The sequence below is a fragment of the Suricata suricatta genome, chromosome 3 (assembly GCF_006229205.1).
Source record: "Suricata suricatta isolate VVHF042 chromosome 3, meerkat_22Aug2017_6uvM2_HiC, whole genome shotgun sequence".
NCBI lineage: Eukaryota > Metazoa > Chordata > Mammalia > Carnivora > Herpestidae > Suricata > Suricata suricatta.
The window spans coordinates 127,477,619-127,501,353 of record NC_043702.1 but is presented as its reverse complement, the minus strand read 5'-3'; the positions used below and the strand labels follow the sequence as shown (position 1 = coordinate 127,501,353).

The 23,735-nt window shown below is 43.3% G+C and overlaps 1 long non-coding RNA gene across 1 annotated transcript; it reads left to right on the top strand.

Annotated features, from left to right (window-relative positions):
• The first annotated feature begins 19,419 nt into the window (after window positions 1-19,419).
• LOC115286684 lies at window positions 19,420-23,338 on the top strand. Its single transcript, XR_003906210.1, has 3 exons — window positions 19,420-19,459; window positions 19,944-19,977; window positions 22,952-23,338. It is a non-coding gene; the product is annotated as an uncharacterized LOC115286684 (long non-coding RNA).
• Window positions 23,339-23,735: the final 397 nt, after the last annotated feature.

Here is a 23,735-nt window from a genome sequence, read left to right as displayed (position 1 = left end):
GGCTCTGGGAGGGGTTTGCTTAGCATTTGTTTTTGTCTGCTCTGAATGGTGAGTGAAGGCATTTACCCTGCTCAACAGCCCATCAGCAGATGTCACCCCTGTTCTGAAGGGAGTGTCTTACATATGGTTGTAGACAGTCAAAAGAATTTCAGGAAGGCAGTTAGGAACAGAGGGAAAGTCCTTCTCGAAATTCTGGTTCTTCTTCCCTTCTTGAATGAACTGGGCAGGAAAATGTCATTAAATAGCAAACTTTCTTTCCTGGTCTGTTTATTCTTCTCAGGATTCAACAAAAGCCAAAATCATAGTGCTCAAGTGTATTTTAGGTGTTTTTGCGCTATAATGTGGTTGCTGTGATTTATTGAGTTTCTTCCATATTTTAGTCCTTGGATAGAAGCCACTTCCTTGACTGTGGCTCTAACTCTTTGAAAAGGCAACTGCCCCAGAGTCCCCCCGGTAATTGGATTTGTTGTACCATGAGGTTGGATGGCCACTGCAGCCCAAGGTCTCAGTGTGACAGCCTCATGTGACATAGAGTTTATTTGATCATTTGGACATCCATTCAACAAACATATATTAAAATAGTACATCATATTGGGTGATAGTCTAGACATTACTAGTATATATTGATAATCTATTATGTTTTAGGAGCTTGTACAGTTGTTAACATAGTGGCTCTGTTGCACTGCAGTTCTAATATGGGCTTTGAGCTCAAACAGATCTGTTCTAAGTCCCAGTTCCATCAGTTGGTACATGTGTGACGTTAGACATGACCACTAACTTCTCAAAGCCTCAACACACTTATCTATGAAATGGTGGTCATATTAATTTCTATTTGGGGAGGTTGCTGATAGAAAGAAATGATTTGATACATATTAAGTGCTTGTAATACCTGGAACATCATAAATTTATGCTATCTGATTTCTTTTAATCTTCTTAAGACCCTGAAGAGTAGGTATGATCATGCTGCCATTCCACATAGAGAGCCCAACATTACAGAGTTGGGAGAATTTGTATCCTAGATTTTGGAACATTTAATCACTATGACCACACTTACTGCTTTATAGTGGAAATAGCTGAGGGCAAAAGAAGCCATGGACTTGGGTCCTCTGACTCCCAGGTCTCCTTTGTTACTCTGTGTTTCCCCTCACTTGCTTTATAGTCTCCATGGCCATCTACAAGGAAACTCTCTGAACTGGCTACAAATGTCTGTCACCACTACTGTTACCATCAGCCCACCCTTATTTGAGGGTTGACTGCATAGTTTATATTTTCCAGACCATTTTCATCTCCTCTCTCTGTGCTCTTTGGGCCTTTCCATCCTCATTAACACCTCTACCGGAAAGGAAACGGAAAAGGAAATGAAACTTAAGCCACTCAGTTTTGCTCCTTATTAGCAGCTCTTTTTAAAAGATTTGGTGGATGGGGAGGCTGACTTTTAGCTACAATGGGGTTTTCTGTTAATAGCAATGGATTTAAATTAGCTGGGCTACCTTTCTTGCTGTTACCATGGATAGATGAGCTTCGATTGTCTGAGCCCCAGTGGGCATGTGGCCACATAGACCTCCTGTGGGCTCAGCCAGCAGCTCTGGCCCTTCTGGCTTGCTGCCCTCCCTGCTGTGCCCCCTTTACAGACCCTCCTCTATGGGATCCTCATTCCACATTAGAGGTAGAGGATCCTCTCTAAGGTCACTGTGCCCTTGGCCATGTTATTTAGGACCGCCACATTGTGAGAGGAGCCCCCAGATTTGTGCAAGGTGGTGGCACTGGGCTGACCTGAATTGGAAAAACACAAAGCTGGAAATCAGAACATGTCAGACATTTCCTTTCATTTCTGTTATATTTTAAAACCTAGCTCCCTTTCGAGCTACACTTCACTTTCCTTGGAGAGTGCACGCTTTCCTTTGCCAGCAGGTCCTTGGGGCTTCCCTGATGCTTGTTACCTGGATTTCATTCGGCCAAGGGCTGGGAAGAGAGCCTGGCAGCCAAGCTCCTGCTAACCCTGCCAAGCAGATCTCTTTCCATCAGGTTTTGATCTTGGAGTGTCAGGAGGATACAGTCCTCAAATGATTGCGCTCTTTTGGTCGACTTCACTTCTTAATTCTTCTGCCCTGTTTAGCATAGACTTTCGACATCTCCTCTTGTCTTTTATTACCTAAAGACTTTCTCTGTGACCTGATTTCCTGCCACCAAGTATGGGCTGGATTTTAATGGTGTATATGATACTGAGCAGCTTGGGAACTAGGGATGGCCACGTCACTAAATGGCCTCAGTTTCCCTGTCTGTAAAATCATAGGTCTCTTCTAAAAGACATCTATGGGCCCTTTGGTGCTAACTTTCTATGACTCTAAAAATACTTGTTTTAAAAAGTTTCTCTTCAGATTCACAGAACCAAAAAGTGATATATAGGAAGGAACTCAGCCAACGGGTATATAGGCTAATATTTTCAATAATCATATGATTTCAAATTCTAGATCTCATTTTTTTCCCCTCATAGAATCTTCTGTTAAAAGTTGTAACAGTGTTGTAAGAGAAATGGGATACCATCGGTAGAAACTGAGTGTTTCATGAAATAATAAGAACAAATCTAAGCTATTATTACAGGTATTTTAAGATTTCTCTGATGTAACAAAAGAGTAGTTTCTTTATTTTTAGAGTCTCTAGGAAATGCTCCCCCAGAATTTAGGGATACTTTATTCATATTTAGAGTTGTAAATAATTGTTTTTGAAATTAAAAGTTTTTATGTGATGTTTGAAAAATTTTGGTAAAAGTAAAAATGGTTTCTTTTTTATAAGTAAGGAGATCAAACTCAGGAAACATGATGCCCTAGAGGAGAAAATATACCAGGCGAGAGTCAGAGGTTCAAGTCCCAGCTCTGTCATAATTAGACCAAAAGCCCATTAAGGGCAGGGCTCTCTTTCCCCAGCACCCAGGACGGCACCTACACTGAGTCCCTACTGCCTGAGGTGCTCATAAATATAATACATATCTAATAACAATTAAATGAAAGTATGATAAATAAAATAATAAAAATAAATAACTGGGTGACCTTGGGCACCTTGGTTAAATTTCCCAGGTCTAGTTTCATTAACTCAGAAAATTCAGGGGTAGCAAGAGCACACCATATTCACTGTGTGTTAGTTATCTTGACAATAAATTATACATATTAAAAGAAATATTTATAAAATATATGTAATATATAAAAAATATATATCATATATAAAATACACATATAAAATATATAGTCTGTGTAAATGCATATTATATAAATTTATAAAATATTATATATATGTATATAAAAGAAAACTCAGGGCTAGGCGCTGCGTGAGACACATAAAGTGTCCCTGCTCTGGAGGAGTGGGTAGTGTAAGCAGAGATAGCATCCCCGTCTTGACTGACCACAGACTCAGGCTGTCTGGAGGAGAAAATGGAACAGGGCATTGTTGTTACCATTCGCCATTCGTCGGGGTGTGGAGAAACGCCAGGCGTGCCTGCTCCTGACACGTACCAGTTTCTGGGAAGATGCTCCATGGAGTGGGGGAACTTTCAGGATTTCCTCTTCTTGTCCTGCTTATTTCCACACCACTGTCCTCCATCACCACCAGTTAGAGTTCATCCTGTGGAAAAGGCCTGAGCCTTCATCTTTGTAAATCCTCTGCAAACGATCACTCGTGTCCAAGAGGCTGTAGGCACAGCAGTCTGCTCTTTCTCCTCCGAGGTGTTGGTGGAAGTTGCCCACCTTTGACTGCCATCCGGAAGCAGATGATCCTCCCTCAGCGAATTGTCAGAAGGTCCACGGCAGCCTACATAGGTCACAAGGCCTGCGTCATTCCCCTCACTTCATCTCATCCTGCAGGCGTTTTATCATCTCACATCATCACAAGAAGGGATTTTGAGAGAGAGAGAGAGAGAGAGAGACCACATTCACGTAACTTTTATTATAGTGTGTTGTTCTAATTGTTTTTTTAGTGTTAGTTGTTGTTATCAATCTCTTACCATACCTAATTTAGAAATTAAACTTTATTATAGGTGTGTATATATGAGGAAAAATATAGTACATATAGGGTTTAATACCATCTGTGTTTAGAACATCCACTGGGCATCCTGGAATGTGTTCCCCATGGATAAGGGGTGGGGGGACTACTGTATACAGAGTATTGAAGAAGCTTCTTTGAACACAGCTGGTTTTAGTGGGGACATACAACCTGGAAGGTTCTGATTTGCATGCCTATTTTCTCCAACCCTCCCTTCGTCTTCAAAGAAATTTGAGTTCTTTTATTTTATTCTGGCCCTGGCTCTCATAGGGATTTGGAACTGAATAACATATTTCATAATTTGAGAAAGAGAGAGCTTGGGAGCCAGGGGATGAGAGAGGCAAGTTGGTCATCAGAGCAGGAGCTTTTAGGGTTGAGCCTTGGGGAGAAAAAGAACAGTGCTGTGTTTTAGGAGGAAGAAATGGGGGGAGGGAAGGGAAGGAGGGAGATAGGAGGGAAGGCTGGGGGTGTGGGTGAGGGGTGGGAGCATCAGGGGCTCAGAGCTGGCTGGATCAGGGTACCCCTGCAAGGAGTTCCTGGGAGGGGGGCCTGGGCCTGAAGCCTTTATACTGTGAATTCGGGAAGGGGTTGAAGACCTTGTGGAAATCAGTGAGGGTCTTGCAGGGTGATGAGGGCAACTATGTATGTTATAAGTGGAAGCCACGGCTTTTCCTATCAGGAGCATTTAAGTTACTCTGTGACTCAAGAACCATAAATGTTCTGGATAAAGAAGTTAACAAACAGGTCCCTCTCTTCAATTCTGTGAGACAGCCATGCTATATAAGCCTAACAGATATATTTTAAACTCTTATGGGTTCCTGATTACAAAAGTCATGCTTGCTAATTGTAGAAAATGTGAAAAATATTAAAAAAACACCTAAAACTCTTCTGAGAGATGACCACTGTTAGCATTCTGGTATGGAGCTGTGCAGCCCACACACACGCTTCTAAGAAACAGTATTATAACATTTATGTCATTTTCTGGCTTGCTTTTTTTTTACTTGACAGTATGTTGGAAGCCATTTTCTGAATTCACTAAGTTGAGAAAAAACAACAACACAAAAAGTCCTTGTGAGGTAAGGTGGGTTTGCAAGGCCTCCCATCATCAGATGGTGACTGATGTCTGCCCTCCACTCTATTATTTTTGCTTGAGCACCGAACCCCAAGGCACCTTGTTGACTGGTATCAGGAGTGACTTGCCCCCTTATCCAAAAATATGCTAATTGTACCTTGTGAAGGAACTTATTACAAGAATTTTTTCTTTTGTGTTTATGGGAGCAAATATTACGTTTCCTGAAAAACTTGTTTTTCTTCCCCTCAAGAAAACAGGCTATGACCCCTGCTCACAAAGAACTAACTTTTGCCTTTAGTATGCTAAAAATATTGCCTTGTATTTGAATGTGAAAGATACCTTCCTTCCCCAAGTGATAAGCATCTAGTCACCTACTTCAATCACTATTGGTAAAGATTATGCATGAGTCTTCTATCAATCTATGTTCTGGAAAGTTTTTATATACCAAAGAATTTGTCATCGGAAATCATTGTCTAAGGCATTGCCACTTCTGTTTTGTACCCCATACACTTTTTCCATAAATAAAGCTGACTTTCCTGTCAGTGCAGAGATGTCTACCTGGTGAGCAGAAAGAAAGCCGATGATCTCTCCCTTTTGCCGACACCACCCATCCTTCAGGGAACCCTGGACCTGCTGGAGCTGGATTCCGGCAATAATAAGTTCTGAACTTTTTTATAGTCTTCAATATTTGCTTTCAAGATAACTTTTTGAAAGTTTATTTTTGAGAGAGAGAGAGAGAGAGAGAGAGAGAGAGAGAGAGAGAGAGAGAGAGGGAGGGAGGGAGAGAATCCCAAGGAGGCTCCATGCTGTCAGCACAGAGTCCAATGCAGGGCTTGATCCCATGAACCCTGAGATCTTGACCTGAGCCAAAATCAAAAGTTGGATGCTTAACCAACTGTGCCTCTCAGGTGCCCCTGCTTTCAACATAATTTTTCATATATACCTTTCACTCTTAGCTGGTTCCTCATGGCTGCTGATGCCACCAGGAAGCTTGGGGGCAGATTGGGGTTCACCAGCTTTGCTCTTCTTCATGTGGAAATGACCTCCTTATGCTTTGTCCCATCTCAGAGTTTGCAGAGCCCTGTTTTTCTTGTCAAGACAAATACTTCAGCCCTTGCTCTTGATTGCAGTCGCCTCTAGAAACCTGTCTGCACTGGCCTCCATCCCACAGTGTTTCCTGTCCATGGGCGTGCCCTAAGCTTAGTTCATGCCCCTTAATTCCTCCCACCTGGTAGGTGTCAGAAGAGAGTTCTTTCTCACTTACCTTCTCCCCTCCAGTGTCTCTCCTCCAACCTGTATTACATATTATTGGCATATTAATCATCTTAAGTAATAGCCATGATTTCTCACTCCTCTCCTCAAAAGCATTTCATGTCTCTCCACTGCTTACCATGTCAAGCCCAGTCACCCTAGGCTGGCATGAGGCACCTCTCATGTGAAGCCTAATTTCTCAGACAAGGGAGGAAACTTTAGCCCTTCTCTGTCTCCTCACCAAATCCAGTGAGTCACAATCTCCTATTGAATGTACCTTGCAGGTATGACTGGCCCTCCTGTCCACCTTCTTTGCTCCTGCCTTGGTTCACTCTCCTAATTATTGAAATACAAGAGACCTGTCCCTGGCTTTCCTGCCTCTAGTCCTTCCTCCCTACATTGCTCTTCACACTGCACACAGAGTGTTCTTCTGAAGTGAAATATGACCATTGTACATTCCCTTAAAATGTTTAATGGCTTCCCATAGCATTTGGAAAAAGTCCTAATTTCTTAGCATAACCTAAAGACTCTTCCTGATGGGGGTCCTGCCTCATGTCTCTTGACTACTTCCTTGATGTTGGGCTTAAATCACAGTGTCTTCAGTCCCTGTGTACCCTAGAGGTGCTCTCCAGTCCCCTACATAGTGCCCCACCCCTCTTTTGTCTTCTGTGGCCTCCTTCTCTGAGACTCTGCCCCTGTCCTTGGGGTTAAATAGCCATCTTCAGTACTTCTACAGTGGCATGTTCTCCCCTTTATCCTAGCTTCAGTCATATTGTTCCGTAATTGCCCTTCGTCTGTGAAGTAAAGAAACTTAGGATCTTTGAGGGCAAAGATGGTGTTGTACATATCTTAGTATTTTCCCAGCACTCAGTACAGGGGATACAGCATTGTTTATTCATAATCACTTTTGGTTTCTGGGTGAATGGATGAATACTAATATTGTGCAGGAATGTATCAAGCATTCAGACAATGAGAGGATGGGGCAGTGGGCACTTATGGTTCCTCATGACAATATAAGCAAAAGGACATTTGAATCTAACATGCAACTCCCATGATTGCTCTAAGTCTTTATCCTTCTGTCTGTGCTTGAGGCTGTTGATACATACTCTCCTTTTGGGCTTTTTATGTTCAGGGTTTCTTTAGATGTTTGCATGTGCATTATGGCTGGGGCACGGTGCAGTTAGCTGTGACCCCAGAGGGGAGACCCTGTGCCTAGGAACCTGAGTGGAGTCATCACTATCCCAGGGCCACTTGATCTTTGCCCGTGATTTGATAGCTGTGTTCCTGGTACGAGACAAGCCTAGGGTCCTCCTCTACTGCCATCTTCCCTCCAAAATCCACCCATAATTTAAGAGTAATGATGATGGTGATGATGGAAAAACACAAAAAAAGTTTTATTTGTATCAAGTCCAGGCTGAGGATATGAGTGATGCCTTTATTCTATACTGGTCACAAGGTACTTCCCTTATAATAAGCTTGATGTGTCTCTGGCCCAGATTGCTGAACACTATCACAGTTTGTTGCCTTCTAAGAATCCCTGTGCTTTCATTTTTGGCTTATGGCAAAAATCAGATCAGGTTGCTCGTCCTTTTAACATCCTTTAGTAGCTTCCAGCTGCTTTTGGATCTGAGGTCTCTGTAATGACCTATGAGCATGACCTGGACCCTGCTCTTCATTTCACACATATCCCACATCCCTTCCTTCCTTAATCACCCCATTCCAGCGGGGGCAGAACTCCTTCCAGCTTCTTCCTTCAGTTTCTGATCTCTTTCCCACTTGAGCATCTCCTTTATGCTGTTCTCTCTGCCTAGGATTCCCTCCCTCTGCTTTTTGCACAACTGATTGCTTCTCTTGTTTCAAGTCTTAGCATGAGGCACCCTGACCACTCTCACTAGTGGGTCCTCCGCTGTGTTCTATCACTGGACGCTTTGTGTTTTCTTCATAGCCTTTCTTACCAGCTCTAATAATTATGAATTTATCTTTTGGTTCATTGCTATTCTTCAAATCTAAGGTCTAGCACTTACTGGCCAAATAACCTTGAGCAAATTATATAACCAACTTTCACCCACATCACCTCATCTGAAAATGGAGATTTTTCTTGAGAGCTATTACTTTATGCCAGGTACTGTACTAATTATTTAACATGGATTGACTCAGGCCTCCCAGCAGAGGAGGGTAGAGAGAGTGCCCAAATTGCCCAAGGTCACACAGCTAGTTAATGGTGTAGACAAAATTTGAACCCATTCAGTCTTGCTTCCGAGCCCATGCTCTTTCCTGCTTTGCCAGGCTACGTGCAAATGTTTGTTGAATACATAAATGAGAAGCTTCCTCCTCAGCTTTCCTGATTTTTCTCTGAAAGTGTTCTGCGTGATAGCAGGAGTGTTTGCCAGCTTTCCAGATCCATGTAGAATGCCTAGATACCCCCTACCTTGCCCCACTTACCCTACTTGGAAGGAAATGTGGCTTCTTTGGCCCCCTGAAGGCTGGAAACCAAGCCGCAGCCCCCAGGGTGGCCCTGATGAGGTGGAGGCAGGGGCCCCCCGCCTTTGTGCAGCAGGAGCTGGTTTCAGACAAATACGCTGTGTGTGCTCCTGGCAGCATCTGCTGCCTGCAAACATCCAGCTACAAGGAATTCACTCTGAGTTGATTCTTCTTTTCTTTTCCTTGACAAAAGGCAAGAACTATGCAGGGAGGGAAACCTTTACTCTGAAAAGAATTGTTAAGTGCAGAACTGGCTTTACTGTTCCACTGATCAATTCAGAGGACCCGGGAGCCTGGCAGCTGGGGCAGGGACTTGGCTCAAGAGGGCCCAGGATCTGAAGCTCCCCTCTCCCCAGTGGTCCTTGTACGCAAACCCCTGACCTGGGGGAGTGAGAGGTGCTGTAGAGACAGGCTTTGCTCTCCAGCTGTCAATGACAGATGTCATCATGCCCAAGTCCATATTTCCATTTTTAGTGCCTTCTTTCTTTTCTTCTCTTTTCCTTTCCTTCCTTCCTTCCTCCCTCCCTCCCTCCCTCCCTCCCTCCCTCCCTCCCTCTCTTTCTTTCTTTCTTTCTTTCTTTCTTTCTTTCTTTCTTTCTTTCTTTCTTTCTTTCTTTCTTTCTTCCTTCCTTCCTTCCTTCCTTCCTTCCTTCCTTCCTTCCTTCCTTCCTTTCTGTGAACAGAGTAGGGATTCCTTTGAGCATCTCTTCTAGTTGATGAACCCCCACCTTTGGGGCTTTGCCTACAAGTACTGCCCTCCTCCTCTATCCTTCATTTTACCAGATGTATCTTTGTGTACCAGGCTTGTAGCAAGGATCTTTTGAGTGAACATGTAACCCACAGTGTCTCTCAAATGACCCTGAGCAGGTCTCTCCTGCAGTGGAAGAGCATTGGGAAGAGAGGATGTGGTGTGAGCAAAGGCATAAGATCAGGAAATTGTGTACGTGATTAGAAAATCATGAGCTCATGCATCTGACTGCAGATAGGATGCTAGTGAGGGACTGTGTGGGTTATTCTCCAGATGCCCCTTATATCTATTTTTCGCCTTTCTCATCCCTGCTCTGTGTTCCCGGAAGGGGACTCCCATGGGTCCATCACAGAGCCTCCCTTGCCCCGAGTTTTCCTGTTGGAGTTCAACAATGAGAGGCATGGCCAGCTGTCAGAGCAGGGGGAAGTAGAGGTGGGGTTATTTCTTCCTTTCTTTCTCACCTCTCCCTCCACCCACAACCAAGCTGCTGGCATTCTGGCAGAGCTACTGTCCACCAATCCTTTAGCCACACTCCTGTCATAGGCTCTTCTTCCTTCACCTGAGGCTCCCCCAGGGATTGGGGAACACCATTCCTAGCCTTCACCCCTTCGGGCCTAGCCACAGTATGGCCTCCCAGTGGTTGCTGGTTCCTGCAGGGCTCACCTTCCCTTGATCTTTCTTTAAACCCTATGTACAGCCCTATCTGGAAACTTGGAAATCATTCAGTGTTTCCAAACACTGAAAGGACTTGAGCGGAGGTATAAAGAATAAAGAACAGTGAATGCAGGAGCTGGTGTGAATGTGGAGAATGGACAGAAGTGGGCAGCTGACCGGATGTGTAGAAATGGAGAAGGAGCCTTTGAAGCTGGCTCCACGTCCCCAGGCTGACTGAGAGCATGACGGCACCACAAGCAGAACTGGGGGAGGGACGGGAGTTGCGGTTGCCTTTGGTTTCAGATAAGTTGAAAATACCTCGACCCTTCCTCTAAAAATTGTGGTCCTTGTGGTTACCCCCCGCTCTGAAGGGCTGTGGTAGACGAAGTATGTCATCAGCCCCCTGCCCCCCAGGCCTGTCATAGCTCAGGCAACACCACACACGGATGCGGCCCTTCTGTGGAGGAGGCTGCTTAGTAGGCACCCAGTACAGTTGGGGTGCTCTAGAGAGTTAATCCATAATGACCACCTGGGGGTAGCTGGACAAGGAGATCTCAAATCTTTTCTGTAGTCGAGTTTTTTATGCAACAATGAGTTGAAACAGCAAAACACATCATATGAGGACATTGTGAAGGAATAAAGGCTACTTAGAAGGCTGAGGGGAAAAGGAGGTCCGTTCTGTGTGACAGCAGAGGGCAGCTCTGAGAGCTATGAGTGGAGGCTTCTGGGAGGTAGGCTTCCACTTATAATGGAGACAGCCTTCTAAAGTTTGATTCACTCTGCCTATTGGTGGGATGAGCTCCTTACAGAGTGATGAATGCCTGGTCCCAAATGGGATTGAGTTGGAACTAAATGCTTGCAGGTCACTGACTCTAAAAAGACTTCCTGTATTGTGCTATAAATTGGGCTGAAGATAGTCACATCATATTCTGTTTTCCTCAGTTCCAGCCCAATTTTTCTGTGATTTTCCTGTTGCCTCACCACAGGCGCAGAGGTGAGTCAATGGCCACAAGGCTAACACCAGCGGCTGTCTAGGTTCTTGGCCTTTCGTTACAGGTATGTTCTAGAGAGGATCAGCAGCACAAAGAACGAACAGAACATGCTTTGTGAGTCAGGCACTGAATAATCTCATTTGTTTTTATGTCTCTGCTATGGTCATCTTTGTCTTCTTTAAATAATAGGCCATTTCCTATCAATTCAGATTAACAGCATGAGTTTGATTGGTCAGCCATGTGGGGAATATGTGGAAGAGAGAACAAATGTGCTTTGATTCCCTAGTGGTTCTACCAGCTGGGGAGTTTCAAAGATTTCCTTTTAAATCTCAACTGAAGATGGGATAAAGGAAATGTGCTGTGATGAAAGCATGTCTGGAACATAGGAAGGTGGCAAATGAGGAATTTCTTGCTAAATGGGGGCAGAGAATAATCTCTCTTTTTAGGCTGGAGGGTGGTAAAAAGATACATGTTTATCTAGAACCACAAAGGATTAGGGTTTTTCTACTTATAAATTGACTTTAAGTGTATAAATGGTTTACATACATTCTCTCATTTTATCTTGTGAGGCAGATGTGGCCAATAGTATTTTCCCCATTTACCAGGTGAGCAAACTGAGACTCAGAGATGCCACATTTCCTGCCCAACATCATACAGATCAGAAGTGGATGATGTAGACTTTGAACTTTAATCTTGTAGTCTTTCTACCTCATCATAATGAGAGATTAGATTGTAAACCAATTGTAAACACTTACTGTGTATTTATTTTATGCCAGACACTGGGCTAAGCATTTTACATGGGTTACAATAATTCCCATTTTCCAGATGTGGAAGCTGAGAATGCTCCCTCTAGCTGTGTGGCTCTACCAAAGCAAAGACTGCAGTTGAAACTCAGTATTGTTACAGGCTTACCTTATCTTTAACACTAGGTTGAAAAAAAATGAGAATGTGCAAGTGTGTGTGAGCGCTGGTGCAGGTGTGCCAGGAGCCCTCCCCAAGCTCCACGCTTGTGTCTGTAACGACCTACTGGCCATCTCTACTGGTTTATACTCCCAGACACGGAAATGTCCCATCTCTCTGAAATGTTCCACTTAAACTCCCTATCTCCTCCCCAACACTGTCCCTCTTTTTGCGTTCTCTATCTTGGCCAGTGCCATGACCCAAGCCAACACGTATAGTGGGTGTTGGTGATGAAGACCTCTAGATTTGACTTCAGTAAAATTGCATCTGGCCATTCCCACTGGTGTGCCTTAGGTCAGACCCACATTACCTGACTCTGGCGGTATCTATCTGATGGAGTCTCTCTACTCTTCCATTCCTACAGTTATCTCAAGTTCTGTTTTCCAGAAACATAGGTTTTATCCAATTATTCTTTCTCCAAAATCTTCGTTAGCTTCCAGGTATAGTTATTCATTCCTCAGATGCTAATTGAGTAACTGCTTAAGTGCCAGGCACTCTTCTAGGTGCTAGGTATTCTAGAGTGAGCACAGCAGTTACAGAGCCCCGTCCTTGTGCCACTTCGGAAGTACACTCTTCAGCCCAACATTCAGTGCCACCTACAATTTGGCTCAACTTATTTTTCTGGCCTTTGTCATCTCTCACATTCCTTGTCATCCAGTCATGCTCAGCATTCTGGTGCCTAGAAATTTGTGCCTCGTTGGGTGATTACCTTCACCTGGAGCTCCACTCATCTGTCCAGATTTCCTGTGACCCCACTCACCTGCATCTCTTCCCCGAATTCTTTCCAGATATAGTCAGAATTAATGTCACTGATACCTTGAGCACAGTGTTTCTGCATGTTATGTTTATGATCACAACCTGCATGATTTCTATATGTGTTTGTCTCCTCCTTAGACTGAGGTCTTTGAGCAGAGCAATGTCTTACCTGTATTTGTATTCTCAGCCCTTTGTCACTCCCTGGCGCATAGGAGGTGCCTAATAAATTTTAGCCACTTTGAAATACTATAGCCTTGATAGCACCCCTAGTCCCCCATCATCTACCTCCTCCTTTTCCAAGATCCTTAACAGGCTTATTTACACTAATAAATACATCTTGCACACTGGTGTACAGGTTCAGGAAGGCACGCTTTAGCCTCTAGGTGGCAGTGTTACTGTGCGCAAAGTGAAGGAATGGCGCAGCAGGCCAGGAAATTGTATCAACCCCTTAGGGTACCTGCCTTCCTGTCTCCTCTTCCTCCCTCTGACTTTCCCTCCTCCGTTCTCCCTCACTCTCCCCTTTCTTCTGCCTGCCCCCCCCCCGGCTCCTCCCACCTCCATTTCTCTACATCTATTAAATTTCTTCACAGATTTTTTTGAAAACACCAAAGCATATTGTAAGCCCTGGGGAAAACCTACAGTGCTGGCCTGAGACCCTGTCTCCTGCCTATACACTCTGTGTAGAATTGTAAATTTTAATATTTCTACTAGATTCCTTTTGAATTTTGGAGGTGTGAGGGATTATGATCTTCAGAGAAGGGGAGATAGGAAGCATTTGTTTTTAGAAGCAGCCAAGGAAATAATTCAAAATGGCCTCACGACATGTCTGGCTGTCTATCTCCATTCCTGGATGTGTCCTAGGTGTTGGGGTTGAGCTAAACACTCAGCTTTTCCAGGCAAGTCTGGAAACTGACTTGTCAACCACATTTAGGGAGGGCACGAGGCTGTATCAACAGGGGATGTTCCATTCAACTTGGGAGGAGGGTGGTGGAGCTTGTTGGGAGCCCAGCTCCAAGGGGGAGAGGGAGCAGGAGAGGGTGGTGGGCCGCGCAGGGTGGATGCGGCAGGCTCCAACAAAGGCAGGGGAATGCAGCCCGGCTTTGCTCTCTGATAACAAATCTAAATCTCTACCTGCCTATTTTTCCAGAGTGCCCACTGCTCTAACAATTCAGCATTTTAAAGGAAGATGGTAGAGGAGGGAATTGGTAATTTAAGCATGAAAAATGTCATTTTGCCTCAGAGCAAACTGCCTTTCTATGCCCAGGCTCCTTTTGTGTGGTTTGGATTTAGGCATATCTGGAAGATCATTTGCCCAATACTAATAGGAATTCTCACTGTGCTCGTTTGTTATGAGATGTAATGGGACTTCCTCTTACTGTGGGAACAGCAGCCACCTAGTACCACTGGTTTCTGGTTTTCTGTTACCAAGAGAAACACTCTGTCTCTTTCTCTATCTGTCTCCTCTCTCACTCACACACACACAGACACACACAGACACACACCAAAGAACTCCTGGATTTTGACTTGCATGTTTCTCTTTGAGACAATTAAAATGCAACCATCTTCTTCCAAATCCTGTGCTTCTATTCTTTTCCTGCTCTGAGTTTGAGGTCATTTGGTTTAGAAGGGAGGCCCTTTCACTTGCATGAAGTTAATTAATCAGACTCTTTTCCTGCCAAATTCTCCACTATCTTTGCTTTTTAAACAGGAGCAGTGTTTTCCTCTCCTTTCTCCTTCAAGTAGCATGTGTTTATCTATGACTCTGGGAACCATGCATTTATTGTTCAGTTCTTGAATTCACTATTTATCATTTTTTAAAAAAAGTCAGATACAACTCTAAGAGGTTTAGAGGTTTACTTGACTTTTCTGTATCCTTATAAAAGTATGTTCCTTTGGAGAAATCTTTTTTTCTGTTCTGCCCCCAATTCTTTGATCAGTGCCATTGATCTCTGCCACCTCTGGGTATTTTGGGGCCCTGCGTGAGGTACCATGTTTTCCTGAAACTGGCTAGGGCCTCGAAGCCCTTACTGTTGGCTCCCAGCAAATGCTGCCAGTTGTCTGTTGGAGAGTATACGTTTTTCCTTTCTATCTTTAAATTGGGAGAGAAGGACCAGAAGCATCTGTCAGATAGTCCAAGTCTTTATAGTTTCCCAAAGCTCCTTGAACAAAATCATACCTTTCTCTTCTTTTTCTTGCCTTCTCAGATGATTTCTCAATGAGGTTCAAACAGCCTTGTGCCTGGGCCACAGCTTACACCCCACGTCACTCATTGCTGAGTTTCTCTTGTGTCGTTAGAGTCCTTGCAATTTGACTGGTGCTCCAGAGCCTGAGAAACATAAGGAAGCTCTCTACCCACCCATGTGAGGTATGCAAAGATTGCTTGCTGGGACTCTCGGACAAAGGCTTTTCTAAAAATGTTTAAAAAAATTGTCTATGATGCGAAACGAGGCTATTCAGAAGTGATAGCTCACAGGGTATCCAGAAGCCTGACATGTGGCTAAGGAAGAGGAATCAGACTGGCTCTGCGGTTGACAGTATGGGTTTCCAAGTGAGTCAAACTTGGGCTCTAATCCCCGGTCCATCACCGTGTGGCACCAGGAAAATGACTTAGCCTCTCCAGGTCTCCTTTCTTTATAGGAAATGGGGACAGTCATGGTACCTCAAAAAGTTAATCTGAGGGTCACCTGAGATAGGGCAGACAAAATTCTTAACACGGTGCCTGAAACATGCCAAGTGCTCAGTGAATGTCATTTGTGATCTACGACTAAAACGGTGACTCTGAAGGCTGGAAGGTGCCTTAGCGATCATCTACCCACTCCTTCCTCTGAGAGCTGAGCATGAGGCACTCCAGAATTGCCCACAGTCACTCAGCCAGCGGATGACAGGAGAGTGTCCTGACTCCCAGCCCAGCAGACCCTAGACCTTCCATCCTGGTCTGGTGGTGGTAGCAGATGGTAACATACTAGTTATGATTATATAGTTATTCATTCAATAAATATTTATTGAGTGATGCAGTGACAAGAATACACAGGTCCTATATAGAGTAATCCGGCTGTATTATAGGGGAAATAAAATATGCACCGGTAACTAAAATTCAGAGCACTATTAAGTACTCATTAAGTAAGGATTTAAAAACATACCATGGAGGGCAGTGAAAAGAGGCCCCTTAAAGCTGAATGGGAAGGTAACAGTGAATACTTGTTTGGCTCCTGTTAACGTGCTAGGTGCAATGGGCATACAGACTCTAAGAGCAGGAACCATTTCTTACTTATCTTTGCATACCCAGCACTTAGCATGGTGCAAGCACGTGGTTGGTGGGTAATGGATATTTGTGGGGGGATGAGTGACCCAAGGTTCTATCTCCTGTCATTAGCCTAGAGGGTGTCATGAGGACATGAAGACTAGCTGGCAGCACTGCTACCTCTGCTTCTCCTTCCTCTGCTGTTTGTTGCTTTATCCGGCTGTGCCTGTGGGTGCCCATAGCAGGATGACAGTCCTCGGAAGTCAGCCCTGTGGTAGGCACCATTGTTGCTCTGCCCTAGGGGGGACTCTGCTCTTAAGTATCTGACTTCTCCCCAGGGGCCCATCTCTCCTTTCCACCAAAGCCCTTGTGTCCTGCATCCCACGCCCACAGCTCTCTGCACTATGCCAATCTGATCAATGATTCCATTTTGTCGTGTTATTGCCCAGCTTGGCTGCTCTGTTAGAGAGCAAGCTGAGAGCTGTGATCTGATTTCTAGTGGGTTCTGCTGCTTTGGCTAGAGGATCGAGAGGATCTGTGTGGGTAGATTTATTTCTCAAATATCTTCCCCAGAAACCTGTGTTGGCTGTCTTTGTGGAACAAATGGATATCATCAGTGTTATTGATTTGACCTTTTCCCCTCTCCTGGTGGACAGTGTCTGTGCCTTCACTGCTCCATTCTCTTGGGTGCAGTGAGACAATTTAGAGTCATTTCCAGGAATCCCACTTTCCCTTTGGCATTTTGGAAGAAGAAAATCATTTTTTAATTGAAGTAGGATCAACATACAATATTATATTAGTTTCATGTGTACAACATGGAAAAACAATTTTGACGTGAGCACAAGATAAGATGTTGCAATGCCCCAGATACAATGCTAGTTGTGTGGCAGGCTGGAGTTCATGGAAAATAATTCAGTGGAATGATGTGGGCTTTTATTTCTAATGGCGGTTCCTTGTCTCCTGGGAACCCAGCTAACTGGTTGGGCTTTTCAGTGATTTGTGGGTGGTATGGGAAGGAAAACATTCTGATTTTCCCCTTATTCTGCAATGAGGAGGAATGCAGGCTCCGAGAATATTCTTCCACTCTAGTACTGAGGTTACTACTAACAGTGGCTCTGTATGTTCCTCACGTGGGAGGTTTGGGGAAGCAGAAAGTTCTCACAAGTGTCAGGCTTGGGTAGCATAATCAATTTTAAAAGGAATAACCTTTGTATAGTTTTGGATTTTTATTATGAAATTATACATGTTCGTTAAAGGAAAAAACATTAAACTATCAGATAAACAAAATCATGAAAGAGTTATTAAAACGCCACAGCGATGCTAACAGCTTACAGATCTTTAGCTTTCCAGCTGTAGCATGGCCACCTCTCAGGGTCAGAGGACAGAAGAAACATAACTACTTCTCCACCATCGATTAAAAATAACCAGGGCTGCTTTATGTGAACTGAAGTTAATAATGAAAATATTTTGTATTTGTGTACTTTATTGTATCTATAAAACATATTTAAGTGTATCATCTTATTGAATCTTGTAATGACCTTCTTCTGATTTATGTTGTGTATACTCTCATTTTTATAACTAAAAAAATCCCCCAAACTGAGATTCAGCAAGGTATAGAGACTTCTTCCAATTAAATAACAGGTAAATGGCATATCTGGGACTTGAACTGAGGTCTTTTGATGTCAGAATGAAAGTGCAGTGTACTGGGTTCCAGCCACCTTATCATTTTATAGGAGCCCTGTGTCTCCGTCAGTGATTCCTACAATAATACTGTGTAATAAAGTATCTCAAAATTCAGTAGCTCAAAACAAGTATTCATGCTGTCACGTGTTGGCCCACAGATCGACTGAAGTTAGCTTATCTAGCCTGGCTTTGCCTGGGTGCTCTGCTTCAGGCTCCAGGTTGGAAGAATTTGGCTTAAGCCTGTGCCTTGGGTTTACATCTGTTCCATGTGTATTTATTTTGAGGACCAGATAGAAGAGGATCCTCTCTTGTGGCAAATCACTGGGATACAAGACCTCTGATGACTACGTAAGCACATGGGGAAAGTTTCTATTCCCACCATATCTACTGATATTCCAGTTGTCAGAGCAAGTCACGTGGTCATACCCACGCAATGAGGAAGGATATACTACCCACAATGGAAAGGGAAAGGGAGTGAATAATAATACAAGCCATCATCACAGTCTGGCTTTTTATTCATTGTTTTGTGCATACAAAATATCTTTACTCCCCTCTCAATAGCCTTAAATATCATCTAGGCCCTATTAGGCTTAATGTCTAAGACCTTGAAATGATACCAAATCCAGATATGACTTCTATTGACTGAGATACTTATGAAATAAAGAGATAAGTTATTTGCTTTCTGACCACCCAATATTCAAAATTAACAGGGACAGAATAACTGAAATAAATATGCCTAATTACAAAATGGAAGAATAGTAGGCAGACTGAAGTCACTGACACCAGCCATTCTGAAGTCCTGCTGTACAAGTGTAGCCAGATTTCCTCATCATAGAGGCATAGAGTGTTTTTTTTTTTAGTAAGCCAGGGATTGGCAATGGTACAGGGCCACCTAGTAAATATTTTAGGCTTTGCAGGTTGTATGTTATCCATTGTAACATCCCAACTTTGTGTTATGTCAAAAGCATAGTAGACAGTATATAACTTTATGGGTGAAGTTGTGTTCCAATAAAACTTTATTAAATCAGGTGCGGTGGGGTTTGGTGGGTGGGTCCTGCCTCACTGACCCTTGGACTAGACCCTGGTTCTGCTCGTGTGGCTCATGGCCCACTGGGCCACTGTTCTTCGTGTCTTTGGCTCCACTGTTTTTAGACACCATGCGTGGCCACTTCTGAAGAGAACTTTGAATAAGCCTTTCTTTCTGGATCAGCAACTTTTTCAGCCTGCTTTCTGCTTATAAAAATTTGGGAGCCAGAGATCTTTTTACAGCTTAGACGGTTGTAGTCTCAGGTTGATGGCATTTTGCCAGTACAGGTATCTCACAAATTTTGAGTTTCCTCCATTTGATTTCAGTCAACTCCATGTTTGTTACACCGATGGTTTCTTTAGAGACAAATCTCTTTCTTGAGACCTTATTTTGGCTACCTCGGGTTTATCAGGCCTCTGTGGGATCATGCCTTTTATATTTCTCGGAACTCTCTGTCCAGTTGAAAAGTACTGATAGGCACCACCTCTGTTCTTTCAGAAATTGTAACAAAGGATGTGACAATCACACACTTGATTTGTCCTGAGGCTGATAAGATGCTAAGGTAAACACAGTTTTACTTTTCAAACTTGCAAGTCCTGAAATCTCTGGGCATTCTTATATTCTCTCTCAGTATTGCTTGCACTCTGGTCAGTTTCCCCTAGAAACTCAACTTTGTCTTGCAATACCTTATCCAGTTAGTAACAACCAAATTATACTATCAACATTCTGCCTTGACACTTTCTTGTCCAGTGCTTCAAGTTCTTTAGGCAGATTTCTGTCCTCCAAGCTATCACAGATGAGTTTTGCCAAGAGCTTCATCACTAAATAACATGGATGGCCTGTTTCCAGCTTTCCATAACACTTTCCTCATCATCTGCTGCCTAATCACCAACCCACAGTCACATATTTTAGGTTCTCATTATGACAGTACTCCACTTCTGATAACAGTTTCTGTGTTGGCCAGCTATTGCTACAATAACGCTATGTAATAAACTACCTGGAAACTCAGGACTTCCAATAACAAGCAATTAATCTTACATTTGCAGGTCTGCTGTTGGATTGTCATTCAGCTGATCTAGGGTGAGTTCAGCGAGGGGCCTTGTTTTAGGTTGTATATGACTGGAGTTGGCTCGAGGTTGCGAATAGGAAATATCACTCGGGCTTGATGTGGGGTCTGTTCTGGGCTCAGATCTTTTCCATAGGAATCTACTTTCAGTTCAGGATTATACTGGGGATAAACTCTTCCCTTCAGCATATCACTGGAGCACTATAAGTTGAACCACACATTTATTTTTTTTTTAATAATTAATTTTTAAATTTACATACAAATTAGTTAGCATGTAGTGCAACATTGATTTCAGGAGTAGATTCCAGTGATTCATCCCCTATGTATAAGACCCAGTGCTCCTCCCAACAAGTGCCCTCCTTAATGCCCCTCACCCATTTAGCCCATCCCCCACCCAAAACCCCTCCAGCAACCCTCTGTTTTTTCTCTATATTTAAGAGTTTCATATGTTTTGTCTCCCTGTCAGTTTTTATATTATTTTTGCTTCCCTTCCCTTATATTCATGTTTTGTATCTTAAATTCCTCTTATGAGTAAAGTCATATCATATTTGTCTTTCTCTGACTGACTAATTTCACTTAGCATAATACCTCTAGTTCCATCCTCATAGTTGCAAATGGTAAGATTTCATTCTTTTTGGTTGCTGAGTAATACTCCAATATATATATATACCACATCTTCTTTATCCACTCATCTGTCGATGAATCACACATTTAAAATTTGTGCTGGAATCATACTTAGTAACACTTCAGTGGAGAGAGCATAATATGTGGCAAGCCTAACATCCATGGAGCAGGGAGGTTTACTGTGACCTCAGTGGGAAGGGGAAGGGAGTGAGGTTTTTTGCTGAATAACAATAAAATGACTAACTAGGATTAACTTCAAAGATATTGATGTCAAAAGGAAAAGGAAAAGAGGTAGGTATTTAGCAAATGCCTTACTCAAGACATCTGGTTTTTCAGTTTACTCCTCACCACAACCTTATGGCCAAATTCTGGCCAGTGAGATAGATGCAAGTGATGTGTGCTTCTGGATTGTATCATTGAAATAAATGGGCGTCCCTCCCACTGTTCCCTCCACCTGCTGCTGCCTGGAATGTGACAGGGGGAGCCAAGGAGCCACTTTGATCCCCAAAATGGAAGCCATGGAAGACGGCAGGCTGCTTTCCTAGTCCTGGGTTGTTACATAGAAGAGAAAGTATGATCTTGTTTAAATCATGTTTTTTCTATTCCTGTTACCGCAGCTTAGAGAGTACATAATACTTCTTCTAGATTGTTACACAATAGGGGGAAAGCTGTCATGTTTGAACCACTGCATTTTGGGTGTTTTTGTTAAAGGAACTTAGTTTCTTGCTTAAGAGAGATTATACTACTACTATTGATGGTTGTTGAAGGGATCAAGTGAGATAATATGAAAAGAGAAAAAGGAAACCAGCAGACTTCTGAATAAGCGGCACTTGTCATAATAATATACTAGATTAGTGATATGATTGGTATAAAATAGAAGTGTATTTAATGTAATGTATAAAATATAATTAATATAATATGGTGATGATTATCGGAACTACTACTGATCAAGTACTGGCCATATTCAGTGCACATTAGCTAGCTCTTTTGAACTGTCAATCTTAGTCCCCGGGGCAGCTCCTCTTTCTTCTGCCTCCATCCCCAGCAATGTCATCTCCTCCAGTTGTGGCCCACTCAGATTTCAACCAGGATGTCCATAAATAGTCCTGAGAATAGTGAAGAGTTAGAGGTGTTTGATCTCAGGCCTTAGTGAGATGTGTTGAGTGCGGTTGGGGTATTGGTTTCCAAAATAGAGGCAAGGTGTTTTGTATTCTGTCCCTTTGGCCCCACATTTTCTGGACTTTTAAAATACAGCTCAATCCCTGCCAGACCCCTCTCAAATGCATGTAGGTAGTTCAAGGAAAATTCATCACCATTTCTGGAAAAACAGCCTTACATTTAATAGCCTATGGACAGAAGATCGATAATCTTCTCTTTGCAGAGGAAGAATAGTATATTTTCATTATATATTCAGGGTTTATAGGGAGATGTTATGAGACTGGCAAAGAGTGGCTCTGGTGCCTCAGAGAACCATCCTGCATCCCTGCAGTGAGTACTTGCTGAGCACTGTCACAAGCCAAGTGCTGCACTGGGAATACAAGACAGAATGAGATGCATTTTGTACCTACAAAGAGCTCACTGTCTAGCAGTTGCAGGTAATGCTTAAGAGAATGGACTGTGGAGTCAGTCTAATTGGCTTCAACCTTGGCTGATGCTCAGTGGCCTTATGACCTTGGGAAATTCACAGATTTGTGCCTCTGTTGCTTCTTCTGTCATACGGAGATACTAATGTTAAGGTACTTCATAGGCTGGTTGGAAGTATTAAATAGTTCATATACGTAGAGCACTTAGAATGCTGCCTGGCATGTAGCAACTAACTCTTTTGTGTTGGCCACTATTATCCACTGGACTGTAAGCCCTGTGAGGTCAGGGTGTCTTGCCTGCTTTTCTCACTGCTTTATCCTTGGCAGTTAGATTTAGGACTTGGAATGTATAGGCATTCAATAAATAGTTGACTAAACTTATAGATATTCAATAAATATTTATTGAACAAATAGATGATTGGCATCAGCTGTTTATTCCTTGCAGATCCTCTCCCCTCCAAAGACAGGGTAATATTTACTGAGCACTTACTGTCCTCCAGACTCAATGTTAGTTGATCATTTGATCCTCCACAAACTTTATGAGTTTGTTAACCTCATCACATTTTACAGATGTGGAAACTGAGGCTCTGAGGGATAAAGTAACTGGCAGGAAGCCACACAGACGTAACTGGCTGATTCAGGATTTGAACACAGTAGATTTCTGTTCAGGTGCTTGTGCCGTTGAACCACTGACCTGTCCTACTCCTGATGTCCCTATAGATGGCCAGGCTGATGGCTTCATCAGCACCCTCACATGCACCAACCATGTTTCCTTACACAGGTGTCATCTGCAGGATGCAAAGGGAGCTGGATACCAAGGAAAAGAAAACGCACAGAAACCTGATGTGGCATCTTGGCTGCTGGTTACTATGCACACGATTTATCAGCTCAGAAGTAGAGAGTGAGCTTTGGCTCTTGGGTGCTGAATGGCTCGTTGACTTGGCTGCTCCTGTCTTCCTTCATGTTCAGGAAACAGAAGATACAGTCAAACTTTGAGCTAATGGGTGTGTTCCATTCATTATTTACCCAGGACAGTGTTTCATCATAGAAGCTCCTAAGTGTTCGACAAAGAAGAGAGCATCTCGTTAGTGCCTAGGAGGTTATGAGGTAGGCAGACGGTTACTGTTTTTCTTCTTTTCTTGGACAGAAGCACAAATGTCTCAGAGAATGTGGCAGAAGCTTAAATTCTGGGGACTCCAGCAAGCAAGTGGGATAATCCCTCTTTCTGTTTCCTTCCTTACCTTTTGTTAAATGTAGAATAAACCCCTCTCCACTCTCCTGCTGTAATGCGGGTGCTGCCAGGTTGGTATTTACATGCAGTACAGTCCTACAGGGGCCAGAGAGAGCAAGAGTTCCTAGATACACCTTGATATACATTCTTGACTCAGCAGCTGCCCCCAGCCCTGTGCATGTTGGCAGAGTTGATGGGACAGTGGGGGTGTCCATAAGTGACCTGGCACCTTTAATCCTTGGCCAGTGGACCTGCCCAGTTATGGATACATAACAAGGTGTCACATAGTGTTAGAAAACTCTAGTTAATTAGTGAGCGCCTGGGTGGCTCAATT